At 39.0% G+C, this 21,593-nt stretch overlaps 1 protein-coding gene across 4 annotated transcripts in view; it reads right to left on the bottom strand.

Annotated features, from left to right (window-relative positions):
• The window catches only part of Kctd16 (potassium channel tetramerisation domain containing 16), a 290,954-nt gene that overhangs the window by 265,957 nt on the left and 3,404 nt on the right, over positions 1–21,593 (bottom strand). The gene's annotated exons all lie outside the window — the stretch shown is intronic.

Genomic DNA, 21,593 nt, shown 5'->3' with positions numbered 1-21,593 from the left:
TATTACTATTAATTTTAATATGCATTTTCCTTTTCTGTATTAACTATAAAATATAAAATTACATGTATGGCTTACTGCAGGTTTCCAATGACTTCTCCAAGACTACAGACTCTACCTTTGGGAAAAATAGATGTTATCAAAGGCTACTGGCTCTCCAGAACAGAAAAGATTATTGTTTGGTAGCCTGGGCTTCTGGAAGCACAGACAGATTGGGAGGACAGGCTATAGAATGCCATGACCAGGCTTGAGAATGCCATAACCTAAGTCCTAGCTCTGCCTTTCAGTAGCTAGCTGTGTGATCTTGGACAATTGGCTTTGTTGCTCTGAACTCATAACTTCCCGGTGGAGGGTGTAAGATAATTAGCAACAGCACATAAGGGCTTGAAGACATAGGCTGTTGCCTTTCTTTTTCTCTTTAGAAGACGTTGTTTGATCATTGTTGGGAACATATGTAATATTCCAAAGACATGTTTAAGCCAAATTGTGGTATCTCATCTCATATTCATAAACTTATGCAAAGAATAGCATATCTTTCAGCAAACCATCAGCAGAGAGTAAGTCCCTCATTTAGTTGAAGAGCTGCTAATATGATCAGGACTCTCGGTCCTTTCTGTATATGCTGTTTCAGCGCCAGCCATGACTTAAGGTGCAGCAGAGAATGTGGAACAACTATTGTCACCATGCTTGCACCCAACCATTAGACTGAGCTCAGGGGGTCTCCCATGGAGGAGTTGGAGAAGAGACTGAAGGAGCTAAGGGGGTTTGCAGCCCCATGGAGAGAGCAACAGTGTCAACAGCCCCCCCCCCCAGAGCTCCCAGGGACTAGACCACCAACCAAAGAATTCACATGGAGTGACCCATGGTGCTGGCCACATATGTGGCAGAGGATGGCCTTGTTGGACATCAGTGGGAGGGGAGGCCCTTGGGGCTGAGGGTGTTTGATGCCCCAGTGTATGGGAATGACAGGGTTGGAGTAGGTGGGTGTGGGAGAACCCTCATAGAGGCAGGAGAATGGGATAGGAGTTTCCCAAGGGAAGACCTGGAAAGGGGAAAACATTTGGAATGTAAACAATTAAAATATCTAATCCAAAAAAATGCAAATGCTATTGGATACATTACACCCATGGGCAATGATTTAAGCTAACATTCATGGCTCATTAAACTTGTGTGTGTGTGTGTGTTGAGAGAGAGAGAGAGAGAGAGAGATGCACTCTATCACTGGAGCGAAGACTTGTAGAAAACATGAGCCACAAACAGGAAATGACAATATCAGTATGAATTTGCAGTCATTGAGGAGGTGGGGGGAAGAACTGAGAGGAATTATGGGAGAGGAGAATACAATAAAAATATATTGTATAAAATTCTCAAATAATATGTAAAAACATTGAAAAGCACTATGAAAAATCCACTTAAAATAACATAATATTTCTATATTAGCTTCTCTATTGCTCCATCTGTCTCTCTAAAGTAAGCAACATGAGACAGAGAAACTTTGTTCATGCTCAGATAGAGAATGGGTGCTCAATAAATATTCATCAAATAAATGAACAAAGACAAGGACTCCGTACGGCTTATAGCTAAAAAGCGGGAATTTATATGAGAATAGGTCTGACAAAGCTGTCCAGAACCACATGCATTTTAAAGTGTTATAAAAGCACCAAACAATGATGATGTCACAGGGCTGACAATTAGCAGAAGGCGCAGATAGGGATGTTTTGAAGCTGCTAGTCCCTACCAGGACCTCTACATCCAGGATGAAGGCTGACAGCCTAGCATGCTGAGGAGAGTCTTCACCATCTGTTCGCTATCTGTTCCCCACCCTTACATACAACTTGTGAGGTTCAAAGAACATGCTGTGCTCTGCCAATTCCCATGCCATGGTCCTAGCTTATCCCTCTGCCTCAATACTAGTTCTTGTATAATGTGTTTAACAGGCTCATTCTACTCTATATGACCTTGCTAAATATTTGCTACCTGGGAATAGACTTCAACTTCTCTGATCATTCCACATAGTAACTAAATATGTTCACTCATTTTCTTAATGCCTGCACCACTGCTACATTTTAAATATGTTCCATACAGGTATTCACAATAAATTCCTGAAATGATGCAAACGATGTAACTGCATAAAATCTAACCTATAGACTTATACCGTTTATAACTGGCATTACCTAATGAGAAACAGGTAACACCATGCCTAATTACATTGCTTTTTCTAGACTGTATCTTTGAAATATACTTCCCACAATTTGTACATTTTTTAAACTGTGGTTTTTCTTTTCTTCCTAATTGAAAATTCACCCAACTGGCAAAAATCCAATGATATCCACTTTAAAGCTAAGGATTTTCCTTTTCAGCTTGCATGAAGATTTCCATCTTTGTCTCAATTATACTAAATTCATGAGATATTAGGTTCAAATCACCAATATCTGCACATTCATTCTCAACTCTCATTTTCCATAACATAATAAGGAGAGAAGCCATAAAATATTGAAATAATTCTTCAAACACCCTTGTGTTGGCATAGGTAATGATAACTAAGACTGAATGCCATACAGAATGTTTGTCTTTATGTCCCTGAAGCACAGACCAGTGTATAGAAATGTTCTTTGGAAGGTGCTTGAGTAAATTAACTTTTGGGTTCTAGTGGTGCAACTTAGAAATGGAGGGCATGGCTAGAATGTGTGAGGGGCTGGTGGCAATGCCTAAGATCTAAACAAATAAATAATGAATACATAATACATAAATAAAACTGCTGGTAAAAGATAAATTGAGTAAACAAAAAATAAAATAAAATATTTAAAAACCCCCAACTCCTTTAATTGTTCTTGGCATAGGGACAACAAAGTATATTACTATTCTAGAGCCACAATGTACAGTAGGCAAAAGATGCATTCTACAGGACAGACTCAAATACTAGCACTGATATCCCCTAGTGTGGGGAACTAGTCCTAAACAGACTCTGACCTTCTATTTTGCTCCCTAAAATGAGAAGTAGAGTCATTATGAGAATAATTTTGGGTGCTTACAGTCCTTTAATCACTCGCTTGCATAGCCATACCTATGCTAAATTAATGCATTAGCTATGCATAAGGACAAGTGTCAAAAGTTTCCCCCTCCTACCATGTTCATTTTACCTAGCACTCAGTTCTGATAATAGTTTATATTTTTTTAATTAATTTATTTTTGACACTCCATATTCCATTCCCTGCCCCCCTTCACCCTCCAACTCTTCCACATCCCACACATCCTCCCCACCATCCCTGTCTCCACATGGATGCCCCCACCCCCACCCCACCTGACCTCTAAGCTCCCTGGGGCCGCCAGTCTCTTGAAGGTTAGGTGCTTCCTCTCTGAATGAACACAGACCCAGAAGTCCTCTACTGTATGTGTGTTGGGGGCCTCATATTCGCTTGTGTATGCTGTCTATTTGGTGGTCCAGTGTTTGAGAAATCTCGGGGGTCCAGATTAATTGAGACTGCTGGTCCTCCAACAGGATTGCCCTTCTCAGGAACACTCCTCCATTGCTAGTGGGATTGCAAACTGGTATAACCACTCTGGAAATTAATCTGGAGGTTCCTCAGAAAATTGGAAATAGATCTACCTGAAGACCCAGCTATAATACTCTTGGGAATATACCCAAAAGATGCTACAGGGGCACATGTTCCACTATGTTCATAGAGGCTTTATTTGTGATACCCAGAAGCTGGAAACAACCTAGATGTCCCACTACAGAAGAGTGGATACAGAAAATGTGGTACATTTACACAATGGAATATTACTCAGCTATTAAGAATGAGGACATCCTGAGTTTTGCAGGCAAATGAATGGAACTAGAAAATATCATCCTGAGTGAGGTAACTCAGACCCACAAGGATGTGCATGGTATGTACTCACTAATAAGTGGATATTAGCCACACACAAAAAAAAAGTACAGAATACCCAAGATACAGTCCACAGAACTCAAAAAGGTCAACAAGCTGAAGTGTCCAAGTGAGGATGCCTCAGTCCCACTTGGGAGAGAGAAGAAAGAAATCACAAGTGGAGAGAGAGGGAGGGACCTGGGAGGGAAAGTAGACAAGGGGGTAGTACAGGGGAGAGGGGAACCTGATCTGGTATTTGGTGAGGGAAAAGGTGAAGCCCTGAGGGCCAACAGAAAGAATGGAAACAGGCAACCTCAGGAAACAGCACTCAGTTCTATAGAAGTCTTTGACCCCATGAAAGTCTCTATTCAAGTTGGAGAGATGGCTCAGTGGTTAAGAATATTGACTGCTCTTCCAGAGGTCCTGAGTTCAATTTCCAGCAACTACATGGTGACTCACAACCATCTACAATGGTTAAAGTATTGGCCAGGGCAGGGGAATAGGAGGATGTTTGGTCCCATGAAGATCCCTAAACAACCTAGACCAATGCTAAGACAGAGGGTCTTAAATTGACACCAGGGCTCCATTGCTGAAGACAATATCTACACTGCTCATTGAGGGTAGAGAGGTTGGACTGATGGTTGAATGGAGCTCTCAGGTTATGGAAAAAAAATAGATAGATATAGATATAGATATAGATATAGATATAGATATAGATATAGATATAGATATAGATATAGAGACATAGACAGAGAAGGGGGGACCTGTGTGAATACATGTAGATGTATATATTGAATATAAATATAATATATATTATCATAAACTAATAATAAACCATGATTGCCCTCCATCCCCTCTCCTATTTTTCCAAGGGTATCTATCACTTTAGCTACATTTCCTCTCTTGCATTTGAACTATCTTGTACTATTTTCCCCCAGCTATGCATTCATTGCCTTCAGCATTCACACTGTATCATCTCCCATCTTAAAGCATTTTCTCTTACTCTTACTTTCTCTTGTCTCATCTAAGTTCTCTATTTTATTTCCTAGTATTGTGGGCACTCATTTCTCCAGGTTCCACTATTCCTGCTCTCTCTTTTAAACATTCCAAAGAAGCTTTCAACCTAACCAGATGACCAGAATGACTGAAATCAAAGTCACCAGTGACTTCTGTATTGGCATGTAAAGTCTGTCACTCCTCAAATAAGTCAACATCATTAGTATGTGAGTAAATTAATCAATTCCTCCTGTGTTTTATCTCTGGGTGTTTGACTCTCCTCCCATCTTGCCAAGTATGCCTTCTAGGATCCTTCTGCAGTATTCTTGCTACTCTCATTGTGTTTCTTCAAGTTTGTATGGATGATTACCAGATTGGTACTAAGCCCAGCCTCACCCTTCAGAGTAACTGGCACATATATCTAACTTACTACTTGATATATCAACATGAATGTCGAATAAAGCACAGAGCCTGGGTTCCTATTATGACCTCCAATCCTTGCTTTTCCCTCAGTCTTCCTCTTCTCCATTGGTAGTGACTCCAGTTGGCCAAGTGACTTAACCCAAAATGACTTTTTGCCATACCATTTTTACAGCCATGCCATAAATCCACCAGGCTCTCTCATCTCTGCAACCCTCTTAACCACATGAAGCCACTACCAACTCAAAACTGGATGACTCTCCATTCTTGTAGGCATTGTTTTGAGAGTCTTTCTTCCTGTAGCTCCATCATTTGAAAGTTGCAGCCCAAGTGAAGAAAATGTAAGCCAAATTTCCTTTATCACACAGCAAGCATTCTATCTGCTCACAGCTCTGCAGTAGCTACCTATACCACCCAGAGATTAGAGGTAAAGTTCTAACAGAAGTCTGCAGTCTGGCCCCCAGGTACCTCCTTGCTTTTGTTTTCTTCTGTCTCTCTTACCTGTTCCAGCTACCCCACCACTATAAGCTCTTTCTCTAACAGACCCAGTGATCTCTCACCTCTGCAACTCAGTGCATGGTTTTCCTTTGGACTGTTGAATGTTCCACAACTTGAAGATGTATCCCTTATAAATAGTTTTTAACCATCAGCAACATACAATGGTAACCTCCAAATCTTCTCTCTGAAACTAATATGCACCACTGTTCTAGTTTGCTTTTTTGTTGCTGGGATAAATCACTAACCAAAACCAATCCGGTTTAAGTTTCCAGGCCATAATCCAACTGTCATTGAAGGAATCTCATCCATGAACCTAGAGGCAAGAACTAAAGCAGAGACCATGGAGGAATGCAGCTTGCTGGCTCACTTGAGGCTCCTGATCAGCTACCCTTCTTACATAACCTAGGATTATCTGCTGAGCAGGGCCAAGCCCTCTGATTGGTCTATCCCTTCTTTCATCAATTAGCAACCAAGAAAATGCTCCCATAGACATGTCCAAAGCCCATTCTAAGGAAGGCAATTTCTCAATGTAGGGTCCCTCCTCCCAGGTGACTTACAAGTTTGTAACAAGTAGATAGCTAAAGCTAACTATGGTAACAACCAACATACCATACCTTTATTCTCGATTTTATATTTACATATCACATTTTTCTTATCTATGCTGCTTAATACCTATCTCACATGACAGACAGAGAGACAGATGACAGAGATACACACACACACACACACACACACACACACACACACACACACCCTAAAACGTAAGTTCTTGCAGAAAGTTACATTTATTTGATTCAACACTGAATTCTATTTGATATTGAAGGACTGTTTAAATAAAATGTTAGATAAGTGACTTTGCATAAATCCTTTTGTATAAATCCTTGCAGAAAAAACTACCCCAAAAAATATTGGTTATTATTGTGAAAGCATTCAAACACAGGTTCTGTTTCCTCAGAGTCAACTTCATAATTATTTGAGCCTCAATATCACAGTGGACAAAGAAACAGACCCATTTCATGATGAAATCTTACATTCTAGTAATTGCTATATGTGCTTTACAAATACTAACTCATGGGTAAGCAAGATCTGCAGCCCATTGTAAGTTAGCAGCAGCTACAAAGCAGAGATAGCCTTTAGAGTCAGGCAGATTTGACAGAGTCTGAATCACAGTTTTGTTATTTGCAATCTGTGAACTTGAGCAAGAATCTTCCTAGGTTTCAGTTTTCTTGTCTGTAAAATAAGAAAGACTGTCCTCCCCAACTGATGTCATGATAAACACCTTTGGTCTAAAGAGAGGAAGGACATCATTGTGGCCACAAGCACTTTTGACTTGCAAGCATTCAAATGCATCAATAACTCATTTTAGGGAAAGGTGAACGTATGTGGAAATTCAAATGGAATGAAGACAGACAAGATTATACTGTTCTTTAACTGTGGTTTTAGTATGCTGACCAAGACTTGGGAGTGAAATGGTTTAAGATATCCAACTGACTTTACTCAAGAATCGTTTTCTCTTTAGTGTTTGATTGTAGCGTGGTTGTAGTAATGCACTGACCTCTAAAGTACTGAAAAATATTATAAACATAACAGAGAGAGAAGCAAGTTCCCTGTGAACTCCCTAAGCACAAACTAGGCAAGCTACTAAACAAGAAGTTAACTTTGCAATATAGTCTGTGATTTACACTTTCAAGATAGTTGAGTCAAATATTTCTTTTCTCCAGGAGGTCATCAGTGCTGCTGTGTCCTACATCAGAGTTCATCTGGTTCCTCTGTTCATACTGGATCTACAACTAAAGCGTGTTATATGCCATTTTGATAAGTGTGTGTGTGTGTGTGTGTGTGTGTGTGTGTGTGTGTGTCTGTGTGTGTGTGTGTGTGTGTGTGTGTGTGTGTGTGTGTGTGTGTGTGTGTGTGTTTATACCAAGACAGAAGAAACCTTCTATAGTGGCTTTTGCCTAATGCATTTGTACTTGTGTGTTGTTCATGTTATTTTTACTTAGATATTCGATGGAGTAGAGGAAAATAGGAATTTGCCATGCTCCATTTCAGATGTTTTCTGACTTCTTTTTTGGACTATGAAATCTTGTGCCTTTTTGCATCTGTGGAACCTAGAAAATCAAATCCATAAAAATAATGCTATGTGGGAGTCTCTGGAAGAAGAGACTCTATCCCAGAAGCTCTGTGTGGGTAACTGAGGACAGATTCACAGACTTGGGCTCAATCTGGTTTAACTTTTCTGAAGCTAGAGCACGTCTCCATGGAGCATGTTCATAGACTTGAAATTTGAACGGGAAGAGCGAAGGAAATCATCTGTGTTGAACACCTTCTATTATCCACATACACCACTGCAGGCTTTAGGTGGGATTCTCACTGAATCTTAGGAGGTGGTTCCCTTGAATAGCTATTCATCAGCCCTGAAAACGCAGCACTCCATCTGGTATTTTTGTGCTGATTATGGCATGACTTACAAATGCCAGAAGAACGATGGTCAAGGCAATTAAAATTTGAGTCATGTGTATACCAGTTTTCAGATAGCATGGCAACGATCTGCATTAGAAGTACTGCCCCAAATCTCCTAGTCAACTGTTAACTCATTGGTGATATAAACTAATGAACTTTGCTCAAGCATAAAGCCAGATAGATGTTATATGATCCATCGACACAGAAACCCTTCAAGGCAGGAAATACATATTACAAATATGATCTATGTTAACCTTAACTTCTCTAAACCTCAGGGTCTCATTGTAGAGGTTTTGTTAGGATCTAATGAGAAATGTTTCATATAATATATGATATAAAGTTCAATTAAAAAGTACTTATGACTGTTGTTAACATCTGAGAATTTATATGCATGGTAGTGTGTAACCTTTATTTCTATCTGAACTCGAGAAGACTTCAATAGCCAGGTAAACTAAATTTCATCTGTTTGTTTTCATAAATACTTTCTTTCCCATAACAAATAAACAAATTACCAAGGTAAATCTGTGGTGGCAAGAAACTGTTCTTGCTATTTTTATAGATTCAAATATGGCTGGTAAGGGGAGTTATGTTCAAATACCTCCCTCAACAGACATTTTATTTGTTTATAATCAATTCTGAATATAAAAACAGAGAGCAGTACCATTTTAACCAGAGATTTTTACCATAGTTCCTTAAACTCTTTTCAGGAACTGCATAGTATATTAATCTTATGGAACAATATACAAATTTTGGCTTTATTCACAGTACAGAAAACAATTCTAAACTAGCCTTAGGAGCCATCTTCATGTCTTCCCTTGAATAGAAGTAATCACCATTGCCTGTGTTGTTGTAAATATACATTTAAGGTGAATAAGTAAGCTTTCTTTGACCAATGTCAAAGACAGAAGCAAATTAACTTTGTTTTTAATTCTTCAACTCCTCTCATTGGTTTCCTATATATTCTGTCTAACAGCTAAGCCTGTATCAAATGAAGATGAATCTAATAAAAATGCAAAATGAAAATTTTTCAAAAGAGGAAAGCCCATCATGCCTTTGAAGTATCAGCTCACGTTTCATCAAGCCAAACACTGTTGTTTCTATGGTTCCTGGAATGTTCCCAAGGGCAGAAAAAGGAAGAAGGCAGGAACTGGTGTGATAACTTATATTCATTTCTCATTTCAATCAAAATAGCACCACTAAAAAGATTATGCATTTGGCTTTTGCCCAGGACTTCATTTCAAGTCTGCTGACTCAGAGGAAACTGAGTCATAAAATTATGATATCCCCCTCTACCCAGCCAGGAAGCTCTGAATCTGTAAATCCAGTTGGTCCCCTGCTGTCCTAGTTTGCTTTTCAATTGTTGTTATAAAACACTAATCAAACCAACTTGAAAAAAAAAAGATGGCTTACAGGTTGTAGTCCATCATGAAGAGAAGCCAGAGCAGGAACTCTAGGCAGAAACTTGGAGGTAGGAACTAAAGCAGAGGTCATGAAGGAATATATGGCTGGTTCACTTGCCTCAGAGTGCTATCACTTACAGTGGGATGAGCTCTTCTATATCAATCATAAATCAAGAAAATGGCCCAGAGACTTGCATAAAGATCAATGAGATAGAAATATTTTCACAGCTGAAGTTTCTACTTCCAGATGACTCTACCTTGTATCAAGTTGACAAAAATTAACCAGCGCATTCCCCAAGTTTGATGGATACACTTCAAGTTCACACCCAATATTATGGCTTACGGGAGTTGACAAGGGACCCAGACTCATAGCTGCTCTATACAGTATGATCATTAAACAAATAAATAAAAGAAACAAGGGGTACTCTGTATATTTTGACTATACATTTCTCAATCTTAAATAATAAAAGCACTAGTATTATGGTTCTATCAAATCCTATTTGCCTATTTCTGACAACTGATGTTTAAATGCTTCTTCACTTTCAAAAATAACAAATTTAATTTCTCCTTGGCTGTAGCTTCTTGTCTTTGAGACAGTTTTAGATGTTTAGTCAAACTATGATAAAAATCTGCCTTAATGACAAATATCTAATCAAGCAACATAATCATTTAACACATGCCATGTTATTCTGACTCTTTTAGAGACAACTAAAATGGTCCACTATTCATGTCATACATTTAGGGTCTCTGGAGATTAGAGAGGTTATGTAACCTTTCAAAGTAACTATCACCACTTCTGCACTCCTGTTCATATACTAAGCCCTCCCTCTCCCTTTCTTTCCCTCTCTCTCTCTCTGTTGCCCCCCCTCAGGGTTTAAGTTCTCTTTTTCTTCTCTTTTCAATTTTTTTTCTCATTTGTTTTTGTTATGCTAGCCAGATCTATGCCTGTGGAGTGTGTGTGTGTGTGTGTGTGTGTGTGTGTGTGTGTGTGTGTGTGTGTGTTCATCATTGACCTTTATATGAAAAGATTATTTATGATAATTTTACATAGTGGAGTATGAATGATAAAGACAAACTACCTGCTATGAGTAAAGCATTACATTAGGTGCTAAGGATGGTGAAGAGCCGGACAAATTAAACTGTTGTCATAATAAAGCTTCCATAAGAGAAAGATGGAGAGAGAGAGAGAGAGAGAGAGAGAGAGAGAGAGAGAGAGAGAGAGAGATGAGAACATGTATAAGCAGCACTATTATGGTAAAAGGGGAGGGGGGTGGTGTGACATGCAGATAGCAACTGTGAAGGAGCCTGTATACATCTGCAGTGATAGACCAGAAGGCCTTTCTATGAAACCCCACTAACATTGAAAAAAGAGTAAGGTTCAGAGTGGTGAGAGGTAGGAGAGAGAGTGTTTGTGAAAGAGGATGCACAAGTGCAATAAAGGAAACTGGCCAGATCTATGAACTGTGGAAAGCCCCAGGGTGGGGAACAGTGAAGGTGGCCAAATGCTTTTAGAAGAGATGGGGATGGTGATCGTGCCAAGGGAGCTAGAGGGATGGCTATGTGATTAAGCTGTTCTTTCTTTGAAGCATGAAGTGTGTGCCGATTAGTCCAGAGTGAGACTCAGTGGCTATAAGCTTCGCTTCCGTTCGATCATGGACAAGATTCTTTCTAATAGCTTCATTTCTCCATTCTCTTTGTGGATCTATCATACAAACCTTAAAGCCTATAAAGGAAATGCAGGGCTATTAGCTAGTCTGGTGGCTTGGGTGTGTCTTCAGTCTTACAGCTCTATCTTGAGGAATGCTTCCTCATCTCCCTTTAGCTGATGATGTTCAGGCGCATCCTGGCAGGAAGTGATAGACTACGGTTTTCTTGTGCATAAGTTGAATTAGACTAAGGTTTCTTGTGCTTAGGTTGAAGGCTGCTAGGATATTTTCCTATCATCCTGTTGCTATTGCTTGTAGGATACATCTATGGGTAAAGGAAACTACTGAGAAAAACAGGCAGCAAATTCCATTCATTTTTACATTTCACATTTTCTTTCATTAAAAGGCAGCATTGCTAATTTATTCATTAAACACATGCTAATTGAGCACTTCCTGTGTCCTCACCACTGTGGAACTCATTGCAAACGAGTTCTGAATCAGATTCACGAGGCAAACCATTAGTCCTTAAAAATTAAATTGATAATAATAATAACATACCCCATTTTGAGAGCCTTCATAAAGAGATTAGAGATATAAAAATTCAATGCTCAGAAATCAATAACTACTTCCATAACATTTGGACTCTAGTTTTGCATGTATATTTTTACAAGCATAGTTTTCAAGAGAAGAGAGAAACAAAGAGTTAAAAGGAATGCTATTGGTGTGTGACATGAATGAAATCATTACACGGCTATCATTGGGAAAACTCTAGTAACATGAGAAATAACATTAATAATTAATGACATCAAAGTTCTCGTAAGCCATGTTAGAATGCAACCTCTCTGACTTCATCAGTCAGCTGATATCTTAATATCAACAAATGCACTAAATATTTAAGCATTTTCTCTTCTCTAAACATTAATATTAAAGCTAGTCTAATGTCCCGAAACCCCTAAATTCAGATAAGGAGCCCCTTCTCTATCCTCTTGTATGTTTTTTCCCTATCATAGAAAATTGTAATTCCTTCTTTCCTAATCAAATCTCTTCACAAATCATAGCTCTATGTAAATATGTGATTCTCTTCATGAAACCTCTCAGTATTCAAGCAGACCAGCAGAACTATCTGAGCCACAGTGGGCAGAACATAATCAGTAGGTTCTCGTGGTCAGAAGGAAATGAATAGAATTCTCCACAAATAACTGAGGTGAGACTTAAGTTCGGCTAATGAAGAAGGGCACTGTAAGGAAAGGTGTGTGTGTCAAGATGTTTTAGGAAACACTTCACTACATATTTTTGATGCGTGCTAAGGGTTTAGATGAAGGGAAGTTTGAAGTGCCTGTGCATTCCAATCAATGGAATCCGTGGACACTGCTAATCACTTCCTCAGCAGACTGTGGAGAAGTACTAGAAGCTCATTAACATGAAGAGCCCATCCATGACTCAGAATCTAGACACTTGCATACTGATTTTACATTCTCTACCCACCCCAAGCAGACAGCCCTATGAAGTGACACATTATCCAAGACGGATCTTTACAAAGTAGGAATCAATAAGGGCCTTACAAACACACACAGTAAGTACTTTATTACTTTAAACTCTAAAAGCAGGACTAAAGTTATGGAAAGCGCTTCAGAGTGCCAGTCATTGTCTCCCTGTTCTACACAATGTCTATCAAAAAGCATGTCTAAGACTGTGGGCAATACTTCAGAGTGCCAGTCACTATGTCTTTTTCTTGTCTATCAAGAAAAGAACTAACCAGTACCCCAGAGCTCTTGTCTCTAGCTGCATATGTATCAAAAGATGGCCTAGTTGGCCATCACTGCAAAGAGAGGCCCGTTGGACTTGCAAACTTTATATGCCCCAGTACAGGGGAACGCCAGGGCCAAAAAGGGGGAGTGGGTGGGTAGGGGATTGGCGGGGTGGGTATGGGGGACCTTTGGGATAGCATTGAAAATGTAAATGAGGAAAATTCCTAATAAAAAAAAATTTAAAAAAAATAAAGTTATAATTGAAAAAAAGAAAAGAAAAGAAAAGAAAAGAAAAGAAAAGAAAAGAAAAGAAAAGAAAAGAAAAGTTTCCAGTTTGTGGGGTATGTTTTTCTTGGAAAAGATGAAATTAATACCTTCCTATTTATTGCATCCCAACAAAGCTGAGTTCTATACAGGTACTGCCTGTCTAAAGGAAAGATTTCAACTAGTTGACTAGAAATCAGTTAAATGAAATCTGAGTCCTATATTCAACTGTGTTGCTATGTAAATGTTCGGGAGCATATCTACAGGAAAAATAGCTTCAACAAATGCAACTGCATGTTCAATTTATAAGGAAGTGATCCATGATATCTGTCCAGTGCTCAATGTACTTTGTGTGTAAGACCAGCTCTTTTTATCTTTGGGGTATTTTCAGAATTCCTCAAACATTTCTCCTGCCTCTGCAACACTCCAGCATACATGAGTACCCATTGTTCTACTATACTGACCCCTGGAATTTCTCTGATTCTCCAGGTTTCCTATAAAATAATCGTTACTGTTATTTGGACTTAGTTCCCCTTTGCTTTATTTAGTTAACAGGCAATGTTGGCCTGGGTAGTTCATAGTTCTCTAAAACACAATATGCACACAGAAGCCTGAAAGTCTTAGGTTTGCTTTCTATTTTCTTAAGTGCAGCCGGTTTATAATCACACTATATCATGCTCACTCAGAATGAAAGGTTACTGCATTGGGCAGGGGAATGATTATAAGTTTCTGCCTCTGAATAAGGCTAAATAAAAATAGAAAAGTGTGAATTACCTCACACGGAGCAGTTTCTGAATAGGTCACATGGTAGCACACCCTGATCAGCAATCTCATTTCCCTGTCATGTCAGAACGCACAGCTAGGTACTATGTGGAGTAAAATGTCTTCTTTTGGCCTCTGGAACAATTTCAATGATCCCATTGTCAGTGGCCAACTCAATAACCATTTCTTCTATCATCACAAAGAATACTTTCCAGGCTAAGGTTGATAAAACGGGAATTTTAATTGTGTAGAGACTAAATCTATAATTTAAGTTGTACTCTCAATTTTCAGTCCCATAGGCTTTGAAAGCCAAAGGAGGAAATGAAAGGCCATTGTTAACAATTTCTATTATGTCATGTAAAAAAAATGCCTTTGCTATATTTTCAGATCCTTTTTCTTTCTCTCTTTTTTCATAAGTACATAATCTTATTTACATATGTTTTAATTAACAGAAACTTTGCATATTCATATTCACTGTGCCATTTTACATGAACTCTTCTGTGGGGTTGACCTTTATGCTTATTCTGATTCAACCAAAGCAAGTAGCCAGAATTTCCTTCTATCAAGTACACGACTGCATAAGATTCATTTGTACATGCTTAGATCGATAAACTAGACAATGAACTATCAAAGGTAAGCAGACACATTGCTAAGATGAAGCCCTATAACTATTCCCTGCCAGAATTACCATGGAATTAAAGGGAGGACTGGGTGTCCAGGCCCTGAGTACTATCTGGTACCAGGCATTCTCTCCTGAGCCTCACCTCCAACCATTTGAGCCTCAGAACCCTATGATTCAACTGCTATTGTTCCAGGTGAGGAAACTGAGGCTTGGAAGGAATCTAATTTCTGAATGGTTGTATCACCAACAGGGAACAAATAGGGATTTGTACTTGAGCACTATTTTAAGGGCAAAGAGTACTCTTTTTCTCCTATGCCCCAATAGTAACACCACCCTTGACATTAAGTAATATCATAAGCCTACATTAGTTCATTTGTCTTGTGTAAATACAGATTTTAGGTCTTCAGGTGAGGTAATGGATCCCACACCTACTCAAACTCATTTTGTTATTAACCATCATAGATGAATGTTTTAACTTAGTTCTTCATTTTATAGCATAGAATAAATAAATCTCTTGGTGTCCTAATTTTAAAAAGAAAGAAAGAGAGAAAGAGGGAGGAAGGGAGGGGGGAGGGAAGAAGGAAGGAAGGAAGGAAGGAAGGAAGGAAGGAAGGAAGGAAGAAAGAAAGAAAGAAAGAAAGAAAGAAAGAAAGAAAGAAAGAAAGAAAGAAAGAAAGAAAGAAAGAAAGAAGTGGAGCATTTGAGAAGAAAGGCGATAAAGAAAACAGGCCTCAACACACTTTGTATTCAGTCGATTTCTTTTCCTATTAGGAATATTTTACGAATTTGGTACACTTTTCTGAATTGTGATTCCCCTCTGGGCTTTTCCTTAAACACCAACTCCACTCAGTATCATTTTCTCCTGCTTGGATGGAGCAACTAAAAGGAGCACAGGAGACTTTGCTGCTGGTAAGTGTTCTTCACATTTCCCTGGGGCTGAACAATTTCGGCAGGTGCTAAGAGTAGAGCCTCTTTCTGTGATACTTCCATTCTATATGTAAACTCAATACTCAGTGAACAAAGGGAAATGCCCTTACAGGTTACTGAAGTATTAATCACACTACTGTAGACCTCCAGCTTTCCTTTTAATAGCTTACCTAATGGTATTCCCAGACAGTGGCACTTATGGCCCTGGCAGAACAGTGCAGTAGGCACTTTCCCATTTCTTAGAATGGGATTTACAGAGTACCTACATGACTGTTAGTACCAAATAACATGATGAACCTCATGTTCATATTTCTATTTTGCAAAGTTTTGAGATGGAGAGACAGATAAATAAGCAAGAATAACATAGTACAGTTGCTGCTATGGTAGAAGAAACAAGAGCCCTGAGAAGCAAGCATAAGGCATGTCTTAGTCAACAGTAGACCAGTACAGACATCTAAAATTTGACCTCTTGTTGGGACATGAAGCAGGAGGAGGCAGAATTCTAGGCAGGAAGAGTATCATGTGCAAAACTGAAGAAACAGATGTTTTTAGAATACAGGAACTAAGTAAGCTATATTCCAATGATCTTGAAACACACAAGCAAGATAAAACAATAGAGGCAAGAGGGAAGTGGAGGTCACTTAAAAAGTGCAGTGTACTGATGCGTAGTACAGACTCACTTAACCTTTTGAGCAAGCTCTTCATGGTAAAGAAGGTTTAAAGTGGAAAAGTGGCATGGTCAGAATCATGTCTTCAAAACCTCGCCATGTCTGCAGCACAGACACTATATCCAAAAGGGACTATCATAGGGAGGTAGGACTATCATCCAACTATCTTGGTGGTTGCCTAGAAAGGCAACACTAGTGACCCAAACAGGAGTAGCATCTATAGTTTTCAGCATCGATGGAAGGAATTTTGTGGAAAAGGTGAAGGAAGACGACATCCAGTAGGTTCACTGGGGAGAATGAAGGATTGGGATGTTTTCCGTGGTTATTGTTCATCAAGACCTGAATGAACTGAAGATGCTGTTTACAGAGACTGAGAAACACATAAGAAGAAGAGGCTTGGAAACAGATGGTGAATTCAGTGGAGCTAAACTATAGCTGAAAGAATCCATGCATACTCAAATGTAAAGTTAGAGTGGGTAGAAGGTAACTTCTCCCACCTCAGATGATTCCTACAGTCAGCAAGATCCAGTGCACATCTTGGCAAATGCAGTGCACCACTAAAGGCATCCTAGTTGAAAGAGGACCAAAACCGAGGACTACTAGATGTCTCCTGAATGACTGGGAGGAAGAGTATGTTGTCCCTTGTAATAATGGCTTCGTTGTAGCAATGGATTTGGAAAATGGAGAGATTAGCCTCCATTGCTATGTATTCATATAATGAATACAAAAGCTAACAATAAAAGGCACCCTTGCTTTGCTTTCATTAATATGTAGCATTTTAGTCCTCATATACAAATGAAAGCTACACTTACCATAAATAATGGCGAAGACTGGCCAGAAGCACTGAAAACGAACTGACCAACTGCAGTGCTTACATCTAACAAGTTAATAGTGCCTAACAAATTGATTGCATAGAAGTTAATAAAGTATTATTAAATTATGAAAGAGTATAAGCAACTGCATCAACCAATGGATGATTGGTTGCTCCTTACACAGCAGCTAAGATAATAGATAATATGGGAGGAAAATGAGGAAAACGTGAACACTGACTAGATATTTGATATCAAAATACTGATTTTGTATACAATAATTATATTATGTATTTCTAAAAAAAAATCATCAAGTTATCTAAATGTTAGCTATAGTACCTGTAGATCAATCACAAGACTAGTATCTGTGATTTATCCCAAGCTATCTAGAACGGACAGAAGGTGAGGTAAACAAGAACAGAGATGAAGGAGGCTTACACATGGTAAGAGTTGCAACCATCAAGAGATGGGCGTTGGTTAGACTGAGGCTTCTCCTATACTGCCTCTCCATTTGTTTACACTGGGATTATTTCTACCTCAAAAATTTTAAAAACTACTTATAAACTATGAGACTTAAGAAAAGCTAGAGTGAAGACCAAAGAAGAAAAGCAATTGTGTGTAGTGAAGCAGAGCTTGTCTCAGTTTTAGGAGAAGAGTTCCAGAAATGTTGGGGAGCAATGACTGAGAAGCCCATCCTCTCCATGTTTTCTGTTTGGGCATGGCTGGAGGTGCTCTGGGTTTTGCTATGCTCTCAGCTCTCTCCATTTCCAGTTTATTTGATTGGATATAGATCTCATTAGACTGTCAGTAATACCTGCTCTTCTCTTTCCAATGGAACGCATACTTTTAACTTTTCAGGACACTTGGAAGCAATGTTAGAGACATGCCCTATTCCCTTTCTTCTCACACACTGACATTTTTCTTGCTGCTGAATGCATTCGGTAATGTCATAGTCCCAGGAATAATCTATTTTAATCACCTCCCACAAGGGAGTGAACTCGGGTAGCAGATCACATTCAGTATAGAAGTGAAACAGTATAAATGCACGTGACTAACATGCTTATTTCACTGTCATAGGGGGCCCAGTGCTCAGCACACAACATCTTAAAGGAGTAAGAAGAAACTGATGCCATCCCTTCTACATCTTTGCCCTCCAACATCTGCCTTCCATTGATTGAATCCACACTGACTTCATCCCAAAGCCTGGAACCAGAATAAATTGTGATTTGCTTTTAATTAGAAGTTAAGTAACCTGGAGTCTTAACAATATTACTTTCAGGGTAAAAGGCTGCCTGATATACAACTATTGCAAGTTCATTCAAGTTCAGATACTTGTGGAAAAGTAATACTATACCTTGAGAGCATTCTATACATAATGGCATTACAGGGTATAATGACAGTACAGGTTGTTCTCCTGACAACAAAACCTAGTTCTGTCCTGGAGAGACAGGACTCGACACCTGGAGGAGCTTCAAGAAGAAGACAAAAATCACCTATGTTGCAAGGGCAGAAAAGAAAAAGTTACAGAAAGAGGAGATATAGAGAGGAAGCCTCCTTTGCTCTGGTTCATTTGAATGTGCCAACACTATTTCCCCGTGAGTAAAAAAAAGAAGTTATCACTGGCACCTGCTAGGTAGTCAAGATAAAAGGAGCGGCCATCATTTAGGGATAGATAGGCTTCCTCCTGTTTGCCTGTGCAATCACACCCTTTATTTGAAGGTTTGTAGTCAACATTGCAGAAATTATACACAGCAGCTACAATCACATCTTCTCAGTACATGGTCCAAATCGAATTCTAAGTGTGAAATTGTTGTATGATCTACTTTTGGACAAGACCATTTCTTAAGCAATAAGCACAATGTATGTATGTATGTATGTATGTATGTATGTAGTCAAGAAATTTGAGACCCTTGTGGATGTAATCCTTTAAATTTAAGGAAATAAAGGGAAAAGAATAAAGGTTAAAACACACCCCTGTGTGCAGTCATTTGTGCAAAGGATGGTGAATTGGTAACCATATGTATAATTCAAAGAGCTCAAAATATATACGTCCTCAAAGCACTATGTCATGAACTAAACTCCGTACTTGTGGGCATGCTGTTTTATGTTCTCATAACCCCCAGAAGCAAGTGCTTCCAAAAACCACCATGCTTTCAGGCATTCACCTGAAGTTACCTTTGAGGCTTAGAAAACATGTGTGATGTCTTCCCGTCCTCCCTTGTAAAAATCCCTAGATAGGCAGTGCTCCTTCCTTTCAGCACACACGTGATTTTATTAGATCAGGGCCTCTGGTTTCCAAATTACTTAATTGACACTTTATTTATAGGTGAGCCAGGAAGCACTGCCGGCTGTTTATGGTACTGCCTTTCATGGGATGCTTGAAAGAACAAAGAGGTAGGACTTGGGTCATGAGTGAAAAGACACCTTTCCATTATTTTCAATAAAGCAAAGAACATGTTTAAAATATTTTGTGAGTCGATTCTATGACAGTCCCTTCTTTTTTATGTCCCAATCGTACTCAGGCTTTAGTGACTGAGCAAGACAGCCTTCATTTCTTTTATCCTCCTTAAACATTTGCAGATACTAGGTGACTTTATATGTCAATAAAACATCAGGATTAACTGATGCTAACCATCAGTTCTAGGCCCATATGAAAGGTTAAAGGAGGCAACAATGTTACTCATCTAATCTGTTGATGGATAGAATTTTCCTCTTGCAAGACTTAAGTGAAAATAGGCAAACAGGGAAATGGGCAGGGAGGAGTCTTCACTCCCCATCGAGAGCAAGGCATTGGTTCTTTATGTTCATCTTTTAATATGATGTGGATCCAGACAATGTGATTTTGCATGATTCCTGAAATATTAAAATTTTGGTTACAAAGAGTTAATTCTTTGCATCTAAGGGATGTTTGTGTGTGTGTGTGTGTATGTGTGTGTGTGTGTGTGTGAGTGTGTGTGTGTGTGTGTGTGTGTGTGTGTGTGTGTGTGAGTGTGTGTGTGTGTGTGTGTGTGTGTGTGTGTGTGAACTTATCACCACTAAGTACTAAGTTCAGAAAGAAAATGAGTTCCTCTGAGTATAGCATTTTTGCATGCAGTCAACTTCCTACTCTAGAGCACTTCCCATGGTTTTGGCCCATTAAGCGGAGCACAACAGCTTGATGAATTAATGCTTATATAGGCACAGTTGGCAGCTTCTAATTAAATAATTATGGCTAAGCAGCTGCACGGAAGCTGTTATGCACCCTAGAAAGCCAGCTGTCAGTTTTATTGGTCCTGAGACAGAGGAAGAGTTAATACGTAGCTCTGGATGTTGGGTACAAAAGGGAAGTCTATGGTTTGCAATGTATAAAGTTAGCATGAAGCTCCAGTGCATTTTGTGGAGCCTATCCATGGAGGTATGAAGAGCAAACTGCTTCTCAACAGCCCAACAAAAGAAGCAGCAATTATATGACCAGATGATTGGGACATTTCCAGAGCATTCTAAAGAGGGCATAGTGTCAGACAGATAAGCCCTTGATGAAGCCAGAATCACCATCGACCTAGACATTAAATGCATCAATTAGGTGGGTAACTGATTAAAAGTCAAGTGTGCAAACATACAGTTGAACTAAAGCACATTTCCCCAAAATCTTTGAAGAAGGTATGTGTTCTACCAGATCACAGAAATCACCAGTTCCTTCACAGAGGATATAAAATCTAGAATCTTTTCTTTGTATGCATGGAACTTTGCCCAACAGAAGAAAGCAGTATTTGTTGAGTAAGCTCCCACCTAAAGGAAGATATTAATTACAATGACCACAATTAGGGCCAAATAATGTTTGCTATTCCATACCCATCAGTAAGGTCTTGGGGCAGATTTAACTTTTTCTTCAAGGGCCATCTTGTGTATGAAATGCATACATATCATCACCTCTGAGTAGATATATGATGACCCAGTTTGGAGAAACTCTGCTTCCCTTTGGCTTCTCTACCTGCACCAACTCCAAATGGAGAAACACAGCTATAGACAAAAGCCTGGTCCAAGAAACTCAGTTGTCTCTTTATGTTTAAACAAATGTAGACATCGTAATCCTGAGTTCTAAAGTTACCTTAAAACCAGCAGGAGAGAATGGAATGCTAAACTTGAGAACATAGTCCTTGTCAAATGAACTCAATACCAAGGCACAAATCCAATTTACTCTTCTTCCAAAGCGCAGTGGCTTGGATTTTAGAATACCCTTCCATAAAACAAAGCTATCCACACCAGAACTCTCTGTTTAAGCCAAAAGAGAGTCTTACAGTCTTAGAGAGAGACCTACTCAAGGACTCTTCACATACACATATTAAATGAATATATATAAATTTTATCACCTTAGCATCTGAGGCATTTGCATCTTGTTGGCAATCCTCAGGGATCTAGTTCCTTTTAGATGCATCTTAAACAAAGTTCAGCTTAATTAAGCCTGCAATGAAACTCCAATCTCAGTAGAAAATGTTAAAGAACCAAACAACAGATTTGCAAGACCCATAAA

This window comes from Mus musculus, chromosome 18 (assembly GCF_000001635.26).
Source record: "Mus musculus strain C57BL/6J chromosome 18, GRCm38.p6 C57BL/6J".
In the NCBI taxonomy this organism is placed as follows: Eukaryota; Metazoa; Chordata; class Mammalia; order Rodentia; family Muridae; genus Mus; species Mus musculus.
Note: the sequence above shows the minus strand (reverse complement) of the source record. Positions and strands in the feature narration are given on the sequence as shown.